The sequence below is a fragment of the Podarcis filfolensis genome (genome assembly GCF_964270895.1).
Source record: "Podarcis filfolensis genome assembly, chromosome: 4".
In the NCBI taxonomy this organism is placed as follows: domain Eukaryota; kingdom Metazoa; phylum Chordata; class Lepidosauria; order Squamata; family Lacertidae; genus Podarcis; species Podarcis filfolensis.
The window spans coordinates 57,932,320-57,952,220 of NC_139607.1; the positions used below are offsets into that span (position 1 = coordinate 57,932,320).

The window sequence follows — 19,901 nt, forward strand, 5'->3', positions numbered from 1 at the left end:
GTGAAAACATCTGGGAAACCCAGACAAGTTGTAAAATCAGAAGTGTGTGTATACACTATGAACATTAAGGGTTTGGGGGAAGAAACTGGTCTGTAAGATTTAAGACTGGTTGCATCACGCATCTTTTATGTTACTCCTCATATACTTCTAATGTCAAGCCCTCATGTTCAACATATCTGGCATTCCATCAGGAAGATATTCAAACTAAAAGAATCTCTGATTATTCATTAGTATTGGTTTGTGATGATTAGGTGATTTTCTTCATAGGTTAACAACTGGCTTGTGATGTAGTGATTTTAAATTGCCCAGCCAGTGATGGTCTCAGTTAATGAGGTTCGGACTGGTATGGGGTCACAACAAGTATGTTTTCAACAGATGGGGGAAGCCTGGCAGTTTTGAATAGGGCAAGGCCAGCATGCTAATGGGTCAGGGTGCATGATCAATACAGAAAAAAAGAATCAAGTCAACATACCTGGGAGTGAACCAGCATATAAAAGCCTAAGTGAGTGCCTAAAATACCCAAGGCCTAGAAATTCTGCTCCAAATAAGATTTTTCATCACAAAATAAACCTCAACAGCAATGATAGCCTGGAAAGAGGCAGGGTTTCACAGTGGTTAGAATGCTGGATTTGGAACAGAGAGGCATGGGCTTAAACCTCAATTCTCAGGGATGCTCACTGTGCGACTTTGGGCAAGTCATATATTTTCTGCTTGAGGCAGGACAGCAATTGACATACAAATAAATCCCAGTCAAAGTGCACAGGACCCAAGGCTGGCCAAGTTATTTTGGACCCTGAGGCAAAAAAAACTTTCCAGAATACCTTGCTGGGAACAAATATGCCACAATAATAAATTGATTTTCTTCCATCTCATGATATCCAAAAGCCGCTGCCTAAGAGGGAAACCTCACTTTGCCTAAAAGTAGGGCCAACCCCACACACCAATCTAACTTACTTCACAGGATTGCTGTGAGGATAAAATGGGATAATTCAAGTGCGTATCACTAGGAGCTCCTTAAAGGGCTAGTACACACACACACACACACACACACACACACACACACAAATATATAATAGGTAAGTAAATAATTCAAATAAGGAACTTTGTAATTTTCTACATATTTGTCAGAAAAACATTGGACAATGAATGCAAGTACTGCAAATATTCACTGAGTTACACAGTAATAACCGTGCTGTGCCAAAACAACTTACCATTTGTGCAGTACGCCTGATGGTTAAATAAGAACTCTGTGTTGCCAGCTACATGGTGAAAATCCCTGAAGACCTAGAAAATGAAGGTAATAAAAACCAGTTAAAAATCCACACACGTTTCTAAGCTTGATTCAAAGGTTGCTAATTTTATTGGATTTTTGTTTGGATATCTATTTTCAAGACTTCAATAAAAGGCTGGCTTTAAAGCTCAAGCGATTACTTCCATTAGAAATATCAGTGATACCACGCCTGTAAAAGCCAACATACTTAGGGCCATGAAACATTAAGTCCTTTATTTGTTCATATGCCAAGTTTTGCATTCACAACCACCCTCCAACCTCTCTGCCCTCAACCCTGACCTGATCATGCTGTGTAGAAAGAAAGAGTAATTCATTCCTCACGTTAGCCTATTCTTGGGCCTCTCTTCTGAGCAAAGATTATTCACAGTAAACAGTTATTATTTCTATGCTCAAACAACATAGGATCAGAGATAATTCTAAAGTCACTACACCAATTTTCTCATTTGGCCATTATAAAAAAATATCCTGATCTGATACACAAAAACAAAATGTAGATAACGCATGCCCCACCCCCTGCAATTTACAGAAATAAAAACTAAGCATTCAAATTATCTCATGGAAACTAGCAATCATGATATGCATAATTCTGAATTTGGAATATGACTCCAAAGTGATGGGATATTATTTGAAATATGTTCTTATATTCATAGCTGCAAGCATTCAAATGGTCTTATGCAAACAATAATTATATCCATATTGCCAAAAGTGGAATTCAATGACAGAATATAACATGTTTTTATATTCATTACCACAAGATGCTGTGGTAACCACCAACCTACTTAAGGGTTAGACAAATATGGCTCCTACTAGCACCAACAGGAGCATGTATCCTGAGACTTAATGCAGCCAAGGTAGTAACTGTGAGTGGGCTGGGAAACAGCTAGCTCTGCCCTTCCTGCATGCCATTAACCCAATCCTGATGGCTTTCCCCACGCCTGCTAATCTACCGATTTTTGCGTGTTCAGACCCAGAAAGCTCCCCCCTAAATAAATTCACACTTGACTCAAATTTTGGTTTTGGTTTTTGGCAGATTTAGGCCACAAGTTTATTGATTACAGAAAGTGAATGGTTGCATAGGCTCTGGTTCGACTATCTCCCTGCTATGCAGGTAGCACTAACCCCAGGTTCCAGCATAGGTCAGCCGAGGTTGAACACCCAGATAGGCGGAAAGCTGGAACAGGCTATCTCCGCTACCCAAATGTCCCCCTGGACTCAGGCACAGGCACAACCCCCTCTCAGGGGTTGACCAAACCATCGAATCCCTGGATTCCTTTAACGGAATACCCTTCACATAGGGATGGCAAGAGCGTTCTCCCATCCCTATCACCTGAACCAGAGCCTATCTGTAACCTTACAAGTTGTGACAATTTGCTACGCAGCAGGCAAAACCCAAATGGCACCAGCCAATCAGCCAAGTGGGGAAAATTCCTGCCATGCCCCTGTCCCAACGACAGACGACACACGACAGCATAGTAAGGTCAAGTGCAAAGCCCTAAAAATAGGGAGAGGTGGGTGGGTGTTCCGAATGCACGCGCCGAAAGAGGAAGCTCTGGGTCACATGCATAGGTATATATAGGTCCCTCAAACCATTTGGACTGCGTCCCATTGGCCAGATTGCACCCAGCTACAAGGGACCTACCAATCGGATGTTGTGGCTGACCAATCGTACCCACCCACAACACAGCGTGTCGGTTTCCAGGTCTCACTGCAATACGTGCCCTCTTTAAGGGAGGACCAGATTTATTTCAACCAACTACAAGTGGTACGTTCATTGTTACATGTAGTTTGGACCAGAGTGGAAGTTCCGCGTTAAGAAACTATGGTCCACTGAATACATAACTGTGGTGGCAAATAGCTGTGGGTTCCTTTGAGGTTTGCGGTTGCAGTTTATGGAGGCATCTGTTTGGACGCTGCTTAGAATTCTGGACTGGATGAACCATTGGTTTCATCCAGGAGTGTTCTTCTTACGATGGTTAAATTGATCTCTACTATGAAGCACCTTGCTGTGCTCTGAGTATTGCCACACTGTGTAACATATTCAGAATAGGGGTCAGCCATGTTAGATTCATGGGTCTCCTAATGTCTACCAGATTTGATTTGCCAAAGAGAGGTCGTGTGAGGTATGAAGAAATGGCTGGCAGGCTAGACATGCTCTACAGACATTAAACTGTCTGCCCTTGATTTACTGAATCTCTCAAATTACAGCTTTTCATGAGATAAAAACATACCTAACAATGTCTTTCCCTAAAAATTAAAATAAAAGAAAGCCTTGAAAAGACATGCAGAAATCAAAATAAGCAATGTAATTCATGATCATTTGTTTTTAAGGGGACTTTGAAAACAAAATACTTGGCTTGTTTGTTTTGGTTCACACTCAATGGGAAATTTGGCAGAGGGGGCATACAAAAATCCAAAGAGGAAGAAAAATCAAAGGTGGGAAAACATTTCTGCTTGCAATGGAAATTTTTATTCAGAACCAACACCTCTGCTTGCATTGTGCAGGGCCAACCAGGTTTTTTTTTATGACCCATGCAGGATGTTAGCAACAACACATAGCATTAATGATTTATATCCACAAAAGGTCATTAAGGGTGCCTCTTTGATTCTTCATTTTACTTATCCTGTCAATAAAGTGCTTTGTTAAACTCTTACGCTGGCCTCTTCAGGATAAAAGGGGCGGGAAATAACAGCAACAAAATGGGGTTGGGGGAAGGTGAGATTATACAGTATCCTAAAATAAACATACTGCGGTATCTCTAACTCACAGTCTCCCTGTAACTGATACACAGCTTTTAATGAAAGTCCAGAGATATGCTTTTGTCTTCAATTAAACCACAGCATGATTTTGACTGGGAGGCCCTTTCACAGGATCCCACCACAATGGAAACAGGCACAGATCCTTCATTGTAAATCTTATTCTCATTCTTGAGCAAACAAAGATAATTAAAGTGGCCCATAGAAGGAAAATGGCAAGGCCATAAACACAGCAGACAAGGCAAGTAATAGTCTAGCAGACAAGGCAGGTAATTAAAGTAGTTAATTTCCAAAACAAAAAAGCAAGTCCATAAACTTGTTGGCAATTCAAAACTGTTCTTAAGAACCGTTCTTTTCTTAAAGCAAACATCAGTAGGCAGGGGGAGGGGGAAGGGACCCATCAGAATGCCATTAGATGCTACATGACACATCCATGAATCAGTCATCTACTTGCTCCTAAAGAGAAGCATGTAATGCCACAGAAGGACTAGAAGCCATCCCTGTATTTACAAAATTAATGTTTAAATACAAAAAAAATAAAAAAAATAAAGAAGCAATGTATCATCAGCCTAAGTTCATTTACATTGCATTTTTGAAATTTATGCTAGTCATTTACAATCCTAAAAGAATAGGATACAGACCATCCAAGTGTCCCCATTTTCCAGGGACAGTCCCGGATTTACAGATGCAGTCCTGGTTTCTGATTTGATCCCAGAATGTCCCGCTTTTCCTTAAGATGCTCCTATTTTCATCGGAAAAATGTTGGAGGGTATGGGATAACCAAGATAACATGATATTTATTAAATCAAGGACGGGGAACTCTGAGCCCTTCAGATAGACTGCTACTCCCATAAGCTCTCTTGCTGTTCTGGCTGGGGCTGACGGGAGTTGGAGTCCAACAAAGCCGGGTGAGCTAAAAGTTCTCCCATCTCTGTCTTCCCATATATAGAGGAAAATGCAAGGTTGTTATAGCACAGCTCCCAGTGGAGGATTTGTAGTGCCTCATCACAATCTTGAATTTCCATGAAGTCGGGAAGGGGTAGGGAAAAAGAGCAAAAGAAAAGGACAGCTACATATCCAATGTGGTCATGGCATAGGAGCAAGAAAGGGGAGACATGGACAGGTGAAAAGCAGTGGTTTATGAAAACAGAAATTTGTGTAAAGCGGGGAAGGAGGAAACTGAAAAGAAAATGGTGGTTTTAAACAGCAGATGTGAGTAAAGCTATGCAATTGTTTTCACCACTTGATGTAGAAGGCTGAACACATTAAGTGCGGATCAAATCCAGCGTTTTCTTTCATAATATACACCTTCTCTACTCCCTCCCCCCTCACCCAATGTTCTTAACTAATATGGGGAATATCTATTTTCTTTTTGTATGTGTGCCATGACATTCTGGCCTTGAGCCTATTGACCTTTTTGAATTCCCACCGATACTAAAAGGCATAGTCAGGCTTTTCTGAAGTGATTGATACACTTCTCTTCCAATGACTGGTTCTGTTTGCACATGTTGAGAGGCTTGATACCTCAAGGGAATTTGCAAGCATATCAACTAAGACCTGCTTCACGGGTCTGTTGGAAATTGTATCTACAAAGCTATTGTCCTGCGGGGCAACCCATTAGTGTGCACAGCATTTCACATGGATACTACCAGCCACTTTCCTCCATGCTGCTACAAATCTCCAAAAGATATGGTTGTGAGATTACCAAAATATATATTTAAAAATGGTAGGAGCCAGTCTGATGTTATTTTATCATGCAATTTCACTAATACGGGAAAATGCTTAACTTTTGAAAACTTCATATTAATACAAGTGGAATCTCAGATGATGTTCACCCACCAGGCTTCCTGGTTCCCTCTCCCCAACAATTATTCAGCATCCCATGGTCATTTATCATGCTCTGTCTTCACTGGGCTGTATCGGGTTTTCAGACACCTAGCCTTAGGTCCATCTTCTCTTCTTTTCTTTTCTTTTCTTTTCTTTTCTTTTCTTTTCTTTTCTTTTCTTTCTTTCTTTTTTGTTGTTGTTGCTTCTCATAGATTCATCGAGGATCATCTAGTCCAACCCCCTGCAATACAGGAATATGCAGCTGTCCCTTATGGGGATCAAACCTGCAACCTTGGCATTTTCAACACCGCAGTCTTACCGACTGAGCTATCCACCTCTACAAACCTTGAGTTTCTACCTCGGCCTGCCAATACTTTCCTTTGGTGTATGGATGGTGCCACTGTGGCTACATAAAGATAGACACCCAGAGAACAGAAAATGCTGTTAGTATGATTAGTAGCAGCTATAATTCTGTGCATAATTACAGCCATGCATTTCCTTACACAAGCTATGGGATGAGGTACAACAGGTATATAGAGAAACCAGTTCTCTCCATATTCACAACAGAAAGACCATACACCAAGGATGAAATTCCCAGCATTAAGGAGGCCCTATCCTCCGGATGTAGTGCAGAAGTCAAACAGTAAGCCTTGAGAAAGTAATATAAATAAGAGTTTTAAATTTATAAAATATTTTTCATATGCTGTCACTGCTTAAAACATACACATACAGTGGTACCTTGGTACTTGAATGGCTTGGCTCCCCAACAAATCAGCTCCCAAACGCAGCAAACCCAGAAGTAAGTGTTCCTGAGTGCAGGAAGCTCTTACAGCCAATAGGAAGCCACGCCTTGGCCTTTTAATGGTTTCGGGAGTCAAACAGACTCCTGGAACAGATTCAGTTCGAGAATCAAGATAGTGCAAATATTATAATATAGACTGTACTGCATTTATACATGGCACTGAATATAAAAAAAATACACCTTTTAATTTCTTGCATTGTCAATAGCTTTTACAACACTTTGGCTAAATTTGAAGACCAGATTCTCTTTAAAGAAAACAACTTGGAAAAACAGTTCAGTTGTATAACTTCCAAATAAGCCAAGAGGCAGAAAAATGGATCCAAGATGGTAAACAGATTCTGTTAATGATTTTGATTAAAAAGAAGAATTTTTTGAAAGGGCTAAATGAACAAATCACAAGGTTGAGGGGAAGAAGAATAAATGGTGTGGTATTGCTGGTGATAAATTACTTTCAACTATACTGAGGTCAGATGTGGAGAGAGGAGAACTGATTAACTAAGCCTGATATTAAATTGATTGAAAAGCAATAACTGGTCATCATAATTCATACAACTGGAAGGTACTTGAAAGGTCATATACTTCAAGGATTAGTGGTTAGTGCTGGTGACATAAACTACCAGTCCATTCATTTGGCCTTTTGTTATTTTTTCTGGAAGAATCAGCATCATGTACCTGCAAAATGGGTATAAACCCAGCAGTCCCAAATGGCACATCACACTGATGAGATACAAAAGTTCGAGCATTGAAGAATGAGCCCTACTATTCAATTCATTCCAAGGTAGACTCTTTAAGGCACTAACAGGAAGGATGCGAACAATAGCCTTGTGTTTTAGATTTACCCACAAAAAGGTGCTTCTGAACCAGTTCTGTTCACAGAGGTTAATATCCAATCTCCTTATTAGTACAAAAATATGTCTGGGGTTCCTAGATGCTAGTTTGGTGTTGTAAACCACTGGTTTATCATCATTCCAGCTGATATAGTTTTCAGATCTGAATATTGATATTGGCTGCAACATCTTCTAAGTTCTGCTGCCTGCTCAATGCAGCTTTCTGTCCAAGCTCAGTTTGAAGACCTCCAGCAAACAAGAACTCACCACTTCCTAAGGCAGTCACCTCCACTGATGCCAATGGAAGGTTTCTCCCAATGCTAACTGCCACATCGAGGGGGGGGGGTCACCAATTTCACGACAATGGAGGGAAAACTTAAACCTCTCCCCCCTGAGAACAGCAAACCACCCCCCACTCCCAGCATATTCAAGGACAACCTTCCCCCGCCAAGGCCTGGTGTGTGTATATCACAATGTGATTGTTGATCACAAAATTAAGATGATGTGTACTTAGGTCCTGACAACACAGAAAAAGAGAAACATGATAAATGGCGATAATGAACTGACAAATAGCCCTTAATACCAAAACTTAAGCTTAGTTCCTCATAGAAATGTGAGAAATAATTCCACAGCACAAACAGTATACCTAAAATAGGATTGCCATACGTCTGGAATTTCCCTGACATATCCAGTATACTGCAGGTGGAAGCAGCGTCTGGGCAAAAATCGGCCAAAAAAAATTGTCCGGGAAAATCCAGACAAATGGAAAGCCAGGTCAGTAGTGTCGGTTTTGCTGATTTTCCTAACAAAATTGCTCAAAGTAAGTCAAAAAACGGATTTCTACTTTTTGAAATATGGCAACCCTAGGATATACATACAAGCCCCATCATGCAAGATTTAAGCACATACAAATAAATGCAGGCAAAAATCCAAGGTCCTAGTTTTTCAGAGCTTAATATTCTGTGAAATCAGGACCAAATTCTTGCTTGTACTGTTTCTAAAGGAGTCGAAATTCCCAGCCAACTTTCTCTTACTGTCATCCAGCTGTTTCACCCATTCAAAAATAGGTCACAGATTTTTTAAAAATCAAATGAGAAAAACCACATAAATATTCTCTTCTTGTTACACTTCTACCAAACATTAAAAACTTTACCTTTCATGAAAGGCACAAATGGAAAAGCTTAAAGCATTATATTGTAAATACTAGAAGGAAATTAAAATTTAAGTTATAATGCTGGTTCCCAAGTCAAAATAACTTTGGTTATTGTATCCTGGGCATAGGGTGAGAGCTAAATAGTTACATTAAGGTCTTCTTACATCTGATACACACCCAGTGTAACATTTTGGCTTGTTTGTTCTGATTCCAATGCCATTATCACAAACCCTTCTTAAAATGCTCTTTGTTTTCAAAAGTGATTTCCCACGTACTGGGTTTGGGTGTGTGGTTCAAAAAACACAAGTCTCACAATTCTTACATATGCAGAACAGATTTCACTGTTACCTAAATTATGGTCAAAGTAATTATTATTTCTTCACATTCCTGCCCCAGTCATACTTACATCATTTCATTTTTTATATTTACTACTCCTTCCAATCTCTTTTTGTTATATCCCCCTTTCCCCACTCTTATATTCCATTTATTTTAATAACTTTTAACAATGTTTCTGGAACTCAGTAGCAAAGGTGATAGACTACCTCTCCGTATTCAAGCCTTTAAACAGGATGTGAAAACCTATTTGTTCACTTTTTATTTTTTATGATTTTAACTGGTCTGCTGAAATCTATGATGGTGTTTCTGTTTTGTTTACTGTAATTCTATTATACTTTTAAATTTCTATGGGATCTGATGCCCATTTTACTGTATTCACTGCCTATTTACTATATTTATTAGATTTATTAATTTTACTGCTTTTGTTTTATTTTCACATTACGTATTTTAATTATTATTGTTACAGATTTGACCTATGTACACACACAAGGACTAGAAACTGAAACAAAGAGAAATGCTATTTTTTGGGGGGGGAGGCTGTATGCCTGAGTCTCTTCCAATTCCTGGATTCAACAGGACTCAATTGCTGCAAGAGGCAGACAAGTTTCTTGATAATGGCCCCCAAAGTATGGATCATTAAGGTAACAAAGGAACTAAAGTGGCTCTGTGTCAGAGGACAAGTGCATGGCCCCCCTCCCTCACCTGCAGGGGAGCCAACTTGGGCCCCCGTTTATGGCTGCCCAGTGTGTGTGATGTCATGACATCGGAAGTCAGGTTCCGAGATCTCATGGGAACTCAGAGGTCTTGCAAGGCCTCGGAGATGCTTTCTGAGGCCTCGCAAGGTTTCGGAACCCAACTTATGGTGGCAATTCTTTTGTGGGTGCTCAGGCTCCCAGATCTCCCTATAGTTTGTGCCCCTGCCAACCTGGTTGGTGGTTAGAAAGAGAAAGGCCAGAGTTGAGATGTGTGAGCTAGAAGCTTGATTTCTGCTTGAATCAAAGACTGTGGCTATGGGAGAAGGAAGGCCCTCTTGGGGTGTTGATATGTATTAATAAACCATATATCCTAAGGACACCACAGTCTTCGCTGTCTCACATTCTGAGGAAACTGAACCCTGGAAACCCTGGAATCTCACACTGCTTGGAGATTGGGCTGGTGTGCAACAATACAGAAAAGAAAGGAAGCAGACTAACCCAAACCCAAACAAGAAGTATTATGGGTACTCACACTACCACCCCTATTTTAACTATTCAGGGGAAACAAGTAACAAAATATTCCTATATGTCCTGTTTGTGATCACCTTTAAGATCTTTAGGGACAAAATACTTTATGTGCATTTTTTTTAAAAAGAGATGCAGTAACTTTTCTAACGTTGTGAAATTAAATTAAAAATTAGGATAAATATAATTTAAGAAATTCTACTGCTTAATTATGCTTCTTAAGTTTTCTCTTAATTAGATTTGATTGGCTTACTTAAAAACAGCTCCTTGCAATTTAAGAGTGATTTACATTTCTTTCTATTTATCCAAGCTAGGTAATAAAATGCTCTTGCTGTTTTATATGGGTTCAGCACTTGGTATGAAGATAATCCCAGCAAGGACACATTACATTAAGGAGCAAATCTGTTTCTTATCTGAGTCATGTTCTGCATGTTTTTACCTGTAATTCTATTCTAATCAGACATAAATGTGTATTTTTTAAAAAAATACTCTCAATACTGTCCATATTTTCTTTCCCAATGCACTTAAATCTGAAATTTGAAATGGAATCATAGAACTGTAGAGCTGAAAGGGACCCTGAGGGCCATCCAGTCCAATCTCCTGCACTGGAGGAATAAATATGTTAACACTGCCAAGATGAGTGCTATAATGATGAGGATCATCCCACCCATCTGGCTAGGTAACCCCAGTAATTGAAGAAGAGCAAAATCCAATAAACAGCTAAACGTTGATCCAAACATTAATCAAAGAATTTTAGGATCAGGTCATTTCGTTTAGGAATTCAAAACAATCTAAGTCCTCAAGCAGACAAAAACATTTTCAAGTTTAAGAATACAGTGTCAATAACCCAAAAGGAAAGTACTTTCTATAGCAGCTTTTTGAAAAAGCAATCCTAATATCCACCCATAGCAAAATCATCTCAGTTTCCTACTTTTAACACAGAGCCACAAGGAGGGCTGGAAAGTGGGCAACCAAGCAATTTGTTTGATCAGTTTTCTCAGGAGGAAGCGGATTCAGGAAGTTGAAGGAGCTAACTAGACTAGCCCTTTAGACCCCTTTCCCTTTCCCCTAGTTTTGAAACTTATTGTAAACTTTCTTTGTTGGTTCAGACCACAGCCAAAACATTAGGATAACAAGATAAACACAATACTATTCTAATGCTCAGTCAAAAGCAACCAGAACAAAGAGTAAATTTGTATAATAAGGAATATTGGATAACACAATGACGCACCCTATTCCAGGACTGTTTTGCTTTTTAACTGAGCTCATTTTTCTAATATTTAAGTACCTTTAAATATGTTGTTGGTATTTAAAAATACACACACATAAAAGAAAGTAACCTCTTGCACAGACAACTCCCTGTCGATGAAAATGACTGCAGGGAATCTGGAATTTGAAAAACTAATATTTTCAGGCATTCTTGTCCAGATATCAGAAGCAGAACACAAGTTCATAAAAGGTCAAATAAACTTGCAGAACAGTGAAATGGCCTATCTAGTTGGAAGCAGCATCTCCGTAAAGCCAAAGTTTTATTTGTCTCATTGGCACTATCTGCTGTTACCTGGTATGCTGCTAACTTTTCTACAAGGTAACCAGCATGCTTAGAGCATCATGTTTACTGAGAAATATACTTTGAATTTGAAAACTAAAAAGCCACTGCTTCTGGGAGTCCCTTTCATACAGATTTCTCGATGCACTTAATTCTCTTCTAGAGAAGAAACTGCTTGATGGATTGGATAACAAGTTCACAGTATGCTGAGAGGAGCATCTGATCACCCCAAGTAAAGCACAAGAGATGACAAAGTGCCTTACATGTGACTATAAGGCACTGACCCATCTGATAGGGTTGTTATGAGGACAAAATGAGGAAGAACCATGTTTGCTACCCTTAGTTCCTTGTAGGAAAGGGGGAGGGGCTTTAAATTTAAAAATAAAAATAAAATCCACTGACAAATGTGGTATGTGCTGCTAATGATTCACACTGGAATCCTGAATAATCATTTTCCATGTATACCTTTGTTTACTCTGGAACACGCACACTATACCACTAAGTGAAAAACTTAAGAAACTGATGCACTGCTGTTTCCAAAGTCACCTAGGGGCTTTTGACTTTGAGTACAAAAAATAGTAATAATTATAGCATAATATTAATAAGGTAAAGGTAAGGTAAAGGACCGCTGGACAGTTAAGTCCCGTCAAAGGTGACTATGGGGTTGCAGCGCTCATCTCGCTTTCAGGATGAGGGAGCCAGCGTTTGTCCTCAGACAATAATATTAATAATATTAATAATGTTCACAGCTACAGAATTATGCATCTTATTGCCCAACCTAATTTTGAGACTCTGAATTTTAAAAGAATTTAGGAAACCCTAAATTTGATTTGCAGTGAAAATTTGAGTATGTCAAAATATAATGTAATAAACTAGGTGCTAAGACAAAATCTTTAATTATCTTTAATTATTTATTGAGATTAGTCAGCAGCTTGACCATCCACTATTTACTCTCTATACAGATTTGTAAGCTACAAGCCTGTATACCCTTTATACATAAGATGTCATAGCCCTTTTCAGATGACAATCAAACTAAATTAATCAGATGACAACCAGACAGAACACAAGTGTCAGGCTTGCACTCACTAGCCCCCAACCTTGAGAAGTTCAACCAAACTTATGCATTTAGACTGTCTATGCAATCAACGGGAGGCAGTGGAAGACAGGAATGCCTGGCGTGCTCTGGTCCATGGGGTCACAAAGAGTCAGACATGACTAAACGACTAAACAACAACAACAACAATGCAATCTACACTCTACAATTTTCAAAGACATTGAATTATGCAGACAGATATCACACACATACAATTTTCCCTGTGCACGGACTTTGTGCACTGGTAAGAACAAACATGGAGAGGCCAGTTCCAGACCATCTAAGTATCCCTTTTTCCAGATTTATAGAAGCTGTCCCAGCTTCTGATTTGATCCTGGAATGTCCCGCCTTTTCTTAGGATGTCTCCATTTTCATCAGAGAAATGTGGCAGGGTATGGAGATAAGTAACTATACAACCTTTAGAAGACATCTGAAGGCAGCCCTGTATGGGGAAGTTTTGTAATGTTAAATGTTTTATTATGTTTTTATACATGTTGGAAGCTGTCTAGAGTGGCTGGGGCAACCCAGTCAGATGGGCAGGGTATAAATAGTAAAATTATTGTTGTTATTTTTATTATTATAGAATAGAACAGCCCTAGGGTATGCAATTACCCTTCTCCAAGCATTTATTCAACACTTGGTTATCATTTCTTAAGAATATTCCTTTGCGCCTCAAGGCTCCCCAAAACCACTCCCCAGAATAAAGGCAAGATGACACAGTAATAAGATTAATGTTAATGGGCGTAATTTAGGCCACAACTTTATTGATTACAGAATGTATTGGCTTACGCATTGGCAAACAAGACTATATCTGACTTCCGGCCCGCTTTACTGGAAGTCTGCTAAGGGTAAACCCCAAAGGGGGAGCCCTGCCGGCGTGAACCGACTCGAGCATTCCCTGGGTTCACTAGGGTCGTGGCATGGCCCTAGCCCCTCCGTGGGCTTCAGACAAGATCCAGACCCCAGATTCCTTTAACAGAATACCTTAGAGGATGGAGGGGCAGGTGATGGCCACACCTCACCTCCCCCCACATCCCTATTCCAATGCCTAACTGCCAATTGAACCCTAAGCTCGCCGCCATTACCCTCGCACCTGCAACCAACACTTTATGCCCTTAGTGATATCAGCCAACCAAATGTCAATCATGCCATTGGTAAGATGAACGCCATCTGTTCGATATAAGGCCTCATTGCTGTGCACAATTTCTGGGTGGCAAATCGCCTGGCCACCAAAGGCCAACACTTTCCGTGTCACAGCCTGATCCATTTTTTCCCTAGCCTTATTTGTGGCAGCTGGGCAATGACTATCCTGCCATATACACCTTTCAAGGAGCTGTGACCATAAAATGGTAGCTTTGGGGAAGGTAATAGATAGGTCGGCAAAAGGGAACAAAATGGCGTTGCGCCGGGGTTTAAATCATCCTGGCCATGCCCTCAAGCCTCCTGATTGGGCGCTCGGTGCTGTGACGTGGCCAGGACACTTCGCCGTAATGCAGGACGTTGTCCCGCTCACGCCGAGGTTGGCGGAAGTGTGCCCAGGAGGCCAGAGCGCAACACGCCCCCGCTGTGAGACAGAAGCGACTTGTGGAAAGGTTTAATTATTCAAGAGGCATGTTCCTAAACCATTAAATACTACAAGGCAGTACCCTACCCGGCCCACAATTGTTCTGAAAATTTAGTCCTGAATTTTAGCTGCCAGGATGGAGCTACTGAAAGAGGAAAAGCCATGCTTTAGTACCCCAGAAGTGGGAAGGTAGGGTAGGTCCTGGAGAAAACAGCACCTATTAGTATCAAGTATTCATCAACTATGTTATCTGATGCTGTACAGTATATGAGACAAGACATGATCTCCTCTGAATGGCTTACAGTCTGCAAACACAATTTCAAGGAAAAATATCCTGTTCCACAATCAAATAATGGAACTGTCTGGAGAGGTAGATACACAGAACTGAAATAGAAGATAACTGAAGTTGGCTTCCTAAAACAAATGAATTTTAAAGCACAGCATTTGTAATTGGATACAGAAGAAAGGGCAAGTATTTTCTTGAGCATACAGTGCCTTTCAGCCATAAGCAGCGAGTTCTGTCTCTGCACTGATCGTGTAACAACTAAAAAATCTGAATTTTTACAGTGCACTGTTCTGTCTTGAAAATACCTCTAGTGTCTTCTGACTTGATAGTGCCATCACACTGAACTGCTAAATGATTTCTTTACTTGGGCTGAGAATTAAAGTAAACTTAATAGCCACTAATACTGTTCAGTATTTGTAATATTTCTGAGTGCCCAAAGGCCTTCATAATCATTATCTTGTGATCCCTAAAACAACCTTGTGAATCAAGTATTGTTATCTCCACACCATAGCTAAGACTGAGAGGGCCTCTTGTCTAAGACAAACTAGTGGTTTAATGGCAGAGGGGAGAATCAAATATGACACTTTCTGATTTCTTGTTCAGCCTGACAAATTGTTTTTATTTATTAAATTTCTATACCACTCTTCATCTGAAGCCCACAAGGCGGTTTACAATATAAAACAAATGGTTTCTGAAGACCAAATTTAACAATATATGAAATGTGTGAATGTATTGTTCACATTATATTGCACAATGGGTGTGTGATCAAGACTGGATGTGGATCAAGACCGAGGATGTGGACAGGCTGCTTGGACAAGTGAAACCAACCACCTGTCTCCTTGATCCTTGCCCATCCTGGCTAATAAAAGCGAGCCAGGAAGGGCTGGGTGATGGGCTCTGCGGGATGGTGAATCCCTGCCTGCGAGGGAATCCCTCCCTGCGAGGGAGCCTTCCCAGACCCACTGAAAGAGGCGGTCATTAAACTGCTTCTTTAAAAAAATGTTTAGACCTGGCCAATATGGCCAGCTATCGCCCAGTCTCAAATCTTCCATTCTTGGGCAAGGTGATTGAGCGCGTGGTTGCTGAACAACTCCAGGCATGCCTGGAGGATGCGGACCATTTGGATCCCTTCCAGTAGGGATTCAGGCCTCATCACGGGACTGAAACTGCCTTGGTCGCACTGGTTGATGATCTCCGGCGGGCTAGGGACAAAGGTGAGAGCTGTTTCCTAGTTCTGCTAGATCTCTCAGCATCCTTTGATACCATTGACCATAACATCCTTCTGGACCGGCTAGAGGGGCTGGGAGCTGGGGGCACTGTTATACAGTGGTTCCACTCCTTCCTCCTGGGCCGTGTCCAGAAAGTGGTGTTAGGGGATGAGTGTTCAGACCCCAGAGATCCACTGGGTTCCTACTGTGCACTCTTCCAGTTGTCTTGAAGTAGTGATGGCCACTAACTCCGATGGCTTTAAAAGAGGATTAGAAAAAATCATGGAGGATAACGTTATCAATGATTAGTAGCCATGATGGCTATGTTCTGCCTTCACTATTGGAGGCAGTTTGCCAGAAGAGTGCCGCACCATGCAAGCCCTCCTTTCAGGTTTCGCATGGGCATCTGGTTGGCTGCAGTGAGAACAGGATGCTGGACTAGATGGGCGCTGGCCTGATCTAGCAGGCTACCCTTGTGTTCTTCGTTTCAATGAGCTTCCGAAAACATTCTGTTCTGCTTTTAGCCGATATACCATTTAAAGTGCTGCAGTTTTGTTACTTTTCAGTTTAGTTTTCTCCCACTTTAACTTTTACTTGGGGTTTTCCCCCTTAAGCCTTCCCCCTACTTTTTCTGGCTGCTTTCAAAAGAAAAGTGGAGTACATAGAAAAAGAATAACGATGAGAACAACAAATCAAGTTTAAATGTTACCGAACACAAGCAACAAAACAAATACCTAATGTATTGGGAAAAATACCTCCCAAATCTTTCTTATTCATTCTCAAGCAGATGGATCCAATAATGTTGATAAATATGTTTATATACAGGAAATGGAAGCACGTGCAGTTTGCTTGAGAGAAAGAAAAAAGATCTGCAGTCCATACACATGAAACAAATTATATGTTGGTGCCTTTGCCTAAATTTTAGAGACCTGCCATTCAAAGTTATTCGCTGATGATATCTAACATCATTTAGACAAATATAAACTCCAAATGGACTTAAACAGGTGGTGCTAGAAAGGGTGCAATCAGAAAAGTACTTATTTCCATTTATGGTGTGTACCTGTGAAAAAGTACAATACTTCTGGCATTTAATTTTGAAATTGTGGGTTCTCTTATCCCAGAGGATTTAATGGTACTTTTGTGAAATAATTTTGAAAATGTTTACCTGCCTGTAAGTATTTATTTGTGACATTAAATAAGTGCTGTTCTGGCTGTTTAAGTGAATGCTAATGGCATCTCTTCAGAAGTGCAAGTGAAGTCAAGTTAGGCACCTTTTTTAAACAGAAAAATTAGCATCTCAAATTTTAGTGAGTTTAGGAGACAAGTGTAACATAGTCACATTTATCAGCATTTAGCGTGTTCTGTAACACACACATATGAAAGATTTAGAAATATCTGTAACTGTATATCCTATAGGTTACATTAATTATCTGTATTTGTTATACATTTTAATGTGTTAAAACATAACGTGGGACCTGTTTACGTGATTTAGTACACACAGATGCTTTTAAACACCTCTTTTGTTTTATAGTGTTTAATAACTTTTCCTGCCTTTGTGTGCTGGTGAATACAGATTCCTCATGGCTACAGCTGGACACATGTGTTTGAGGAAGCTCTATTCCTTCAATATCCCTCAAACGAGTTAGCATTCAAAACAAGGAAAGTGTGCCTTGTCTTCACTCAGTGTGTGTATCTTGCTTTCCCCCTATATTTGTAGACATTCAATAAATAGTAGAAGAGCTATTTCAGGAGATAATAGTGACAGAAAAGAGAATCCCAACAAAATTGGAGAAAAAGTCACCTAAACAGCAGAGCTGGGCACGACTTACCGACACATTCCATTTATGAGAATCAAAAAATAGAGGGCAATCGGTAACCTGGTATAGACAGAATCATGTTAAAAACTTTGCTGCAGTTAGGAAAGGATGCAGTATGCCAGGCTTCCTCAAACTCGGCCCTCCAGATGTTTTGAGACTACAATTCCCATCATCCCTGACCACTGGTCCTGCTAGCTAGGGATGATGGGAGTTGTAGACCAAAAACATCTGGAGGGCCGAGTTTGAGGAAGCCTGCGTTATGCTGTGCCAGCACAACACACTATTTACTGTTACAGTAACAAAGTTGGGTGGCTGTTAAAGTTGCTAATTCTTACTAATCTGGCTTCCCAGGGCCCAAAGCCTGGTTGCTATGCCTAACTCTTATGAGGCCTGTTGAAAGTAAAACTGATAGATTATAAATAAGTTTTTGATTAAAGGAATATACATTTTTATGTATTTTAAAATATTTCAAATGCTCTTCATCAAAAGATTCCTGGGCAGTGTAAATTAAAATAATTCACAGAACATATAGATTAAAACCAACGAATAAGCATAAAAAAGAAGGCAAAACTAAAAACCCAAAAGCTAAACCCAAAACTGTCCCAATATTATACAGACTACAATAATCTACAAAATTGTGGGGCAAATAGGAAGGTCTTCAGCTGGTGTCAAAAAAACAGACATGCCTTCTTAGGGAGGACATTCCAAAGTTTGAGTTGCCACCTCAGAAAACTCTTGCTGTCACTTAGAGGAGAGGTGTTTCGGGCATCTTTTCTCTTTAGCGTAAATTTTGCCCAATAAGTTACATTCAACAGTGTTATGGAACTCCATTTCCTAATCATCCAACCTCTTGTCTCTCAACATTAGGTTCCTCCAGAAGGAGAGGCAGTAGCCATACCCTCAAGAACTGTTAATTGGGTAAAAAGTTGGGTTTTTCCCAACAGCATAATGCCACACAAATCTACCCAGAAGCCCCCTCCCCTGAGTGCAGGTGTGCTTACTTTTAGTTAAGACTGCCACCCAAGCACCTATACTGGGTGTGGGAAACCTTTGGCCCTTCTGATGTTGCTGAACTACAACTCCCATCATCCCTGGTCTTTGTTACAGTTCAGTAACATCAGGAGGGCCAAAATTTTCCCTTTCCCTGGCCTAGTCTTTAGGACGTAAGTGCTTACTTGAGGACTGATAGCTAACAAAAAGGTACCATTATTAATGTTTAACAAGGGCACTTTATGCTAGTATTTCATTTTCATATCTGAATCAAAGCATTAGTTTTGGCATTGTTTCTCGTGTTTCTGAATGGTGGGGTAGGTGGGGTACCCATCCAAATGACTTAATTTAGACATAGATTATCTTGGAGGAAGTTTGAGCCAGTATGTGTTGGGGAAACAATAATCGCTATATATTGAAACCTATAGTCTTTTGGCTACCTGCCATTCTGACTTAAGGGTTTCCTACAAGTTCAGAAATCCATCTCAGTCCTTTGTAATACATATTATCTAGAAACCACACATTTAAATGAATGTGGTAAAGACAGTCACATCCCATGACTTTCATAACAAAATTGTACTGTGCATATGTGAGAGAGTACCTTGTCTGCTATAGCTTATCAAGATCTTTATGCTTTTCTGAGGGCAGCTAAAGGGGTCCGAGTAAAAAAATGAGTAACAACGATATGTAGCAAAGCATTACAGAAACACAATGCCATAGCCCTGAAGAGCAAAACATAATTCCTTTCATGACACCATCAGGTTACAGTACAGATATTAAGAGTCTGTGAGGTAATGATGAATTTAGGAACTTCCAGGTGGCTGATGGTGTGATAGACCCTTTCATGGCAGACATTTTGCACAGTCATTTAATCAAATGATAAACGCAGTTACCACATGATTGCAGCAAGGTTCATCATAAATCTGGAGAAAGTTTAGACAGTTTTTGTACCAATCAGAGCTGCACTTACCGAGGAACAAGTTGAATGACTCCAGGGAGGTGCCCTTTGGACAAGGCAAATGCTTGAGCAGTGACAGTATGACATGCGAAAGTGGTGGTTTGCAAATTCTGTATTTTGGTTGTACATTAGCACACAGTTGGCATTAAAAGTACCTGCAGATTTGCACCAGTTTTAGGTACCCCTTCCATGCTGCCCCACCATTCTGGGAACTTCTTGCATGTGG

At 40.2% G+C, this 19,901-nt stretch overlaps 1 long non-coding RNA gene across 6 annotated transcripts in view; it reads right to left on the reverse strand.

Moving 5' to 3' along the window:
- The window catches only part of LOC310761459, a 228,222-nt gene that overhangs the window by 134,881 nt on the left and 73,440 nt on the right, over window positions 1-19,901 (reverse strand). For all 6 annotated transcript variants that reach the window (XR_014547501.1, XR_014547502.1, XR_014547503.1 and 3 more), the window contains one exon: window positions 1,212-1,284. This is a non-coding gene — a long non-coding RNA (uncharacterized lncRNA). The remainder of the gene's footprint in view (window positions 1-1,211; window positions 1,285-19,901) is intronic.